The sequence below is a fragment of the Oncorhynchus nerka genome, unplaced genomic scaffold, assembly GCF_034236695.1.
Source record: "Oncorhynchus nerka isolate Pitt River unplaced genomic scaffold, Oner_Uvic_2.0 unplaced_scaffold_1262, whole genome shotgun sequence".
In the NCBI taxonomy this organism is placed as follows: Eukaryota; Metazoa; Chordata; class Actinopteri; order Salmoniformes; family Salmonidae; genus Oncorhynchus; species Oncorhynchus nerka.
The window spans coordinates 36,903-44,161 of record NW_027040081.1 but is presented as its reverse complement, the minus strand read 5'-3'; the positions used below and the strand labels follow the sequence as shown (position 1 = coordinate 44,161).

At 41.5% G+C, this 7,259-nt stretch overlaps 1 pseudogene; it reads right to left on the bottom strand.

Moving 5' to 3' along the window:
* Nucleotides 1–4,599: 4,599 nt before the first annotated feature.
* On the bottom strand, nucleotides 4,600–7,207 carry LOC115104327 (migration and invasion enhancer 1-like; annotated as a pseudogene).
* Nucleotides 7,208–7,259: the final 52 nt, after the last annotated feature.

Genomic DNA, 7,259 nt, shown 5'->3' with positions numbered 1-7,259 from the left:
CTACAACAAAACTTTCTTAGTGTCCAACAAGCTTTCTCTACCCTTAACTTTGTTCTGAACACCTCCAAAACAAAGGTAATGTGGTTTGGTAAGAAGAATGCCCCTCTTCCCAAGGGTGTGATTACTACCTCTGAGGGTTTAGATCTTGAGGTAGTCACCTCATACAAGTACTTGGGAGTATGGCTAGACAGTACACTGTCCTTCTTTCAGCACATATCAAAGCTGCAGGCTAAAGTTAAATCTAGACTTGGTTTCCTCTATCGTAATCGCTCCTCTTTCACCCCAGCTGCCATACTAGCCCAACCAACAGGGCATATGACCCTCTACACAAGTAAGCCTTATAAACACACTTATGACACATTTTGAGGCCCATTTAATCAAGATACCACCAGCGCATGTCACAGCCCCTGTCACAGCCCCACCAGCGCATGTCACAGCCCCTATGAGCTGTGCTCCTAACCATGAGTCAGCCGTTGAGACAGTGTGGCCCTTGCAGTGGTTTGAGTAGGAGACTCACAGAGTCTTATCTCTGGGTTACGCCTTCCCCAGGCCAGACAGACACCCTAGTGCTCTAGTCATCCATTACAGTAACTTACAATATTACAACTCATACTGTAACAAGTATTTTGTACAGTAACTTGTAATTTAACAGATCTACCGTACTCGACTCCAAAAACAGTAAAGATTTTTTTTTTTAAAGCTGGTGGTAACACGTGGTACAATGACAGGCAATACAAATTGTATTGTACAGTGAGAAGTAGAATATTTTAATGTGTATTAACTTAAAATTGTGTCTTCATTTATCTGGTTACACAATGAATATGTAGTGCTCCAAATACACATAAAACAATGCTGATTAGAAATACTATGCAAATGTGTTTAACATTGAAACAACAGAGGCTGATGGACAGATAAGAAGACACTGTTCACTACCGCCATCGTCTCTCAAACCTTGTGACCCTGGACTTTTTAAACCTCCGTCGACCACTAAATTAAGGTGAGCGGGAAAACTTTAAAAAGTCAACTTTCTTCACATATACCATCACTAATTAAACTGTTGAAGAGATGTGTGATGTTAGCTGTTATTTGAAACATCCCGGGCCACAACCAAACACTACAGACCTTTAATTGTACTATACAACTCCCACATAATGCTGGTTAGATTTCACAGTCATTTTTGTACTAATTTCAAACAAGAAATAAAGCACCTGGATCATTGTACGGTTAGTTAGCAACAGACTAATCGAGAGACTTGGGTTGTAGAAAGACAAACTACAACTTGCACTATGTCATTCCAAAAATGTATTCTCACTGATAGGCATATTTGATACAATTTTAGTGTAAACCTCAGATACATGGAAAGTTAGATAAAGTTGTCTGTCGCATGTTTCATTCAAATCCCCACCTTTTCTCACCTGTACTCCACTCAATACCACTGACCCCCAAGCCCCCTCAATGACAGACCCCAGTAAAGGACCCCCGGCCTGGGAGGCCACACCCTTACCTGCACCAAGGTGATCCAGCCTAGACTGTGGCAGTAGAAATAGGTTGATCGCCACGATGCTAACGTAAACGTACCCAATGGTAGAGTGATCTGGGGCGGATGGAGAGGCACAGAGAGAGAAAGAGAGAAAATGGAGGGAACACCCATTTGAAAGTACGCCGGGGCAAGAAACGCTGTACTACGTTCAGCACCAAAGGGGATAGAGAGATAAGGCCTGTGTGACAGACAAACAGCCCTATCGATGTGGCCCACCTTGGGCCAGGGATATCCCAACCCTCCTCTCTCCCCTCCGCCCTCTCTGTTTGGAATGCTGCCAAGTCAGGACACAGGGTGCCAGAGAGACCAAACCTGTATGGACCAACAGGACCAGCTTCACCCTGCATGGAGGGGAAAGGGGGTATGGAAGGGGGGCACTCTATCAGAACGTGAGCATCTTGACTTCTGACGTCATCTTGTTAACATACTAGGGATTCCCTTCTATGAAGGGAGGGATTCCCCCTCATGATGACCTTGAGTGGGTTTTATTATTAAATTATTATAAAAATGTTCCATTAAGAGCTGCCAAACTTATAAGCAGGCCTCGGTCACACTTTATTTGGATAGTCCGGATTTTCCATCAGTAGATGGTCTACAGATGGTCATACTATCAACAATCTGTTAGGGTTAGGTTAAGAATAAGGGTCAGAGTAAGGTTAGGGTTAGAGTTAAGTTTAGGGTTAGGATAACGGTTAAGGTTAGGGTTGGAGCTAGGGTTAGTAGATAGTTAGTTGAAATGTTACTGATAGTCTGTAGATAGTCGGTATAGCATCTACAAATGGACTATCCAAAGTGTTTCCAGGCCCCCACTGACACATGTCATACTGTATGACCTACTGTAACTCCCCCATCACCCCGTGGCTTAACATTCACACCATCAGATCGACCTTGATCCATTTAGGGCCTTGATTGGGTCTTGGTTCTCAAACACTAGAAACTGATGACAGCAACATACGATGAAACAAGTAAATATATCTTGTGTATCCAAATATAGAGAGTGCCTGATGGTGGGGGTCTGTGGGTGACCTGTACCGTACCTCTATGAGACAGGAGAGGAACATCCATCCTGGCTTTTAATGAGATGAACAGAGATTGAAATATTTAACTATATTTCCATTTGCTCTGATTCTACAAAACACACAACATACTGTATCTGTATTTGTATCAGAATACCTGTATGAACGATCTCTCCAGCTTTGCATGAGGAACTTTCTCTATTTTGTGCACCTCCTGTAAGGGAAATAACAAACATTTTATACTACTGTAAATGGCCCTTGTAATTGAAAAACCGTATAGCCCGGTATGAAATACATTTTTATTAACTGGCTCAATGCTTGTTGGATATTTCTTTTTTTTTTGCGAGGTAACTTTGAGGAAATCAATAACATCCCCTGTTACCACTCAACAAATGTTGTTACTTTAAACGCAAATGTTATTCATGCACCACCACCATTCTTGCCAGTAGTCAATTAATGCTGAATCAATCTGTGAAAAGCATGAATTGGACATTAGAAATATGACAGTGTGTCCATCCATGCTCATGACAGAGGGGTTACTAGATAAGCAGTGGACCACACCCATGTGTTGACTTTAGAGCAGGGGTACTCAACTCTCTGATGGTTTTCTGTTCTACCTGATGATTAATTGCACCCACCTGGTGTCACAGGTCTTAATCGGTCCCTTATTAGAGGGGAACAATGAAAAAAATGGAATGGAACTGTCTTCAAGGCTTCAAGTTGAATTTCGGGGCTCTAGATGTTCACTGCACTTGGGCTTTTGCATTCACAATTTTTCCCCATTTACTATAGCGCCTATGCTATTTCCCATTCAATTTATGTCTCAGAGCTAAATGGTATTGTAATGTAGTCATTGTGAACATGTGATCTGATCAGCCTTTTATGTTATGTATATGTAAATTAAATGTTATAAGCAGGAACTGAAGCATTCTGGGAATGATAATAGTGTGTCTTGTTGAGGGAGTATCAAAGGTATTGAATTACTGAGAAAACAATAAATAATAGGACAAATAAAAAGGGGAGAAGCCTGAGAGAGAGAGACGGACAGGGATAGAGAAAATAGCGATTTTGCTGTGGCACAGGACAGTTATCATTAATAGTGGAGGTCCATCTGCTGTGTCCATATGCCTCTGTACTGTACCTCTTTAGCATTATCATACGTAATATGCAGAACATAGATGAGGACGTTATTCTCTTGGGGTTGTTTCTCTTGGGAGTCATGGTGTCCTCGGTTCAATCCCCGCAAGGAACACTGTATTCCCGGCATTAGCTACAATATTGACAAACTAAAGAGGCAGTTGGTTGCATCCTTCTTGTGACATACAGTCACTTACCAGCTTCAAAATGTATCGAAACCGATGCAGGAGGGAATCTCCTCTAACAAATCATATGACAAACCAATAACACCATTAAAATTTATACTTCACAGAGTTGAGAAATTACTGTTGACTGGTATGGAAGGGTCTCTTGCAAAAATTATCATGGCAACCCAATCATATATGAATTACACAATGCTAATGTTGAATGCTTCAATTCATAAAGTCCTGATGGGGGAATTGTTTGGCACAAAATGGGCGGCAGACGGTGACAGTACTATGGAGCTCATAGACTGAGACGATAGGCTCTATCAGGCATAGAGCAAGCAGGCTTGCATGAATTATCAATCCTTACCAGAGCCTGTACCCTGGACCCACCTAGCCAGTGTCAGCCACTTACCGCCCAAAGAGCAGAAACTCATGAAGGGCCAAAGTGCAAAACCATCAACCAAGCAAAAGGAATTCAACAGACAGTACACTGCACAGAACATACTGTAGAAGTCAGATAAATGTGAAAACTAATTAAACAAATATCACTTTACAGAATAGGACTTTTTAACACTGAGTTGAGTATGGCAAGTAATATAAAACTGTAGGCAAAAGATTTTGCCTGTGTCACCCTCTAGTGTACAAATGTGTCTCTGTGAAAACAAGTGTCTGTATGGGTTGTGGTCTCCTCCTTCCTCCTGTGTTGCCAGTAAAGCCTGGGTTCTGAACATGACAACAATTAGGAAGAAAACGAACAATGTCATTTTATTTTGAGATTGAAGTCCTCCCAGTGGGTATCAAACATTGTCATCAGCAATCATTAACAGTATTCAGCAATGATAATTCAAATGGCGTGTGATGATCATGGGCTGATGTCTCGTTAGTGTAGCAGATAGACCAGTGGGTGGTGGCCTTCATTACCATAACTAGCAATTAATCTACTCAACTGACAAGTTCTACTTAAAGCTAATTGCAAAGCATCAGTTGCAATATGGGAGATCAATACACAGTAATACAACGCGAGACAGGCTTCAGCAACTCAAATTGATCGTTTATCTGGCTGATGATGGTGCTGTAAACAGATAGGCATAGAAGATCTGGAATAAGGAAGTTCCACCCAACCAGTCTTCCCATTTCCTCTCTGATCCCATAACATAGGAGCTGCCAGGACTGGGGTCATCATACTATAAACCTTTCAGCTTTGGTCTACAGTAATCATATAAAGTCCTGGAACACTGCAATGGGAGCAGAGAGAGAGAAGGAACAGTCTCTGATGTGTGAGTGGTGACAGACAGCAGCATTGATCTGAGTGATAACTGTTGGAGGATGGAGGGAATTGAGATCTACAGGATGACACAAGGTGGGCGATTTCTGGTCCACTTTTCCACTTGCTTGCCATCATAGGTGTTCTGGAGAGCGTCCCTGACCTGAAGGGGCATATACATTGTTGAGACCATTTGTGTCAATTTCAAAACATGTGTCAATTTCAGTGATGCAAACAAACTGGCTGAAGTTGACAGTTCTGCAACTTCAGAGGAGAAAGCTTCCAGTACTCACATCCTGTTCCATGGGGAAGCCACCTGTTTCCAGCTTGGAGAAGACCAGCTCCCCGTTGATCTCCAACTCAAAACTGCCTGCAGAAACAACAGCATCACACTTCTCTTCAAAACAAATGTAGGTTTAACCTTGATGGACACATACACAAAACAGGCACGAAAACTGGTATTTTACCAAAAAGAATGGGTAAATATTACAACACATATTACAATACATTTCACTGTAGCCACTGTGCTTCTGCATCTGCATTGCTTGCTTTTTGGGGTTTTAGGCTGGGTTTCTGTATAGCACTCTGTGACAACTGCTGATGTAAAAATGGCTTTATAAAATAAATGTGATTGGTTATCCAGCTGACTTTTTCGTCCTACAAAGCCTGACACCTCCACCTCAGGAAACTCCACAGCGACAGCCTGCTGAAGTTTCTTGTAGCGGGGCTCGTACCCTCACTGGCCACTGAAACAGTGATAGAAAACCAAAACTGCGATGAATAATTTAAACGGCATAAAAACAAACAACATAAAGACTCAACCTGAGTGTTAAAAGGTATGGCAGTTGCCATATTTCCATAGTTTGCATAATGGAAATGTTCCATGACTTCCAGTTTCCGGCCTCTTTGTTAAACAAACGCATCCTCCCAAATATAAATGAATATAAACCTACCAGTACTCCACTCTGATCTGCACCACACCCATGGCTTTTGACCCAGATTCTTCTCCTCACTCCTTTCTTGTGCTTTGCTGACGTAAAGGTGTTTTGACTGAGGTGGGAGGAGTAAGAAACCTCAATATGAAAATAGGAGCAATCGTATCCTGCCTCCTTAGTTATGAGTAAATCTAAGAGGGTATATTGGATTACATATTTACTGTCCCAGGTAGGGTTGGGCCAGTGATCAACTGAAACAGGCAAGTTACTACATGATAGTTAACTGTTTTTTCATGTAAAACAATAACACATTGCGAAAACAAAAAACATTGACAATCGAGACACCAAAGGCTCATCATCCTGAGTTATTTGAAGTTTCTATCCCGTTCTTTAGTAATGGATAAGTTCTAGGAAAACATTGAAACGTGTATTGAGACAATAATATAGCTGGGCAGGGTAATGGATTCCATTTGTGTAGTGTCAAGACCATAACATGCAGGAACAACACCTCCACAAAATGTCATATCTGAGAGGATCTATTCTACAGTGACTTGGAAACATTTCAGTTAACAGAAGTACATTGCTAGCTTGATGGCACTGGTATTTTGAGCTGAACACCAGTTAATTCAGGAAGAAATCTGAAATGTAAATTCCAATTGCCCTGAACATCTATTCAATGTGGAAATATAATTTCAGTTTACTTCCTGAATCGAATTAATTAAAATTGACTGCAAACCTGCTTAACACATTCAATACAGGAAGAAAAACTCAGACACACTTTACTTTAGCCAGTCAGCAGGGTTTGATCAATGCAGGCGCAATGTATGAAACGTACCAAGATGCTTCTTGCTCCAAAGGCTTTTCTCTTCCTACTGCAGTTGTCATGGCTGGCTCTGTTGACATCACAGCGTGGGTGTAGCCTACAGCTGTTCCCATTATAGAATGATCACATGACAGTGGCATTCGATGTCTGAATGTGAGCATCAACAAGAGAGTAATTACTGAGACTTGAGTAACACACCTGAGGTGCTATGTTGCCATGGGGATGTACTGTATGGAGAGTTCAGACCTGTGAATGAGCCAATACTCTAATAATATGGTAATATGTTGTTACATAGCCCTTTGGAACTGACATGTTCTCCATTCTGATGGAGTTGAGTAGTTATTACAGAAGTGAAACAAAGAAAAAAAAATGTTAAG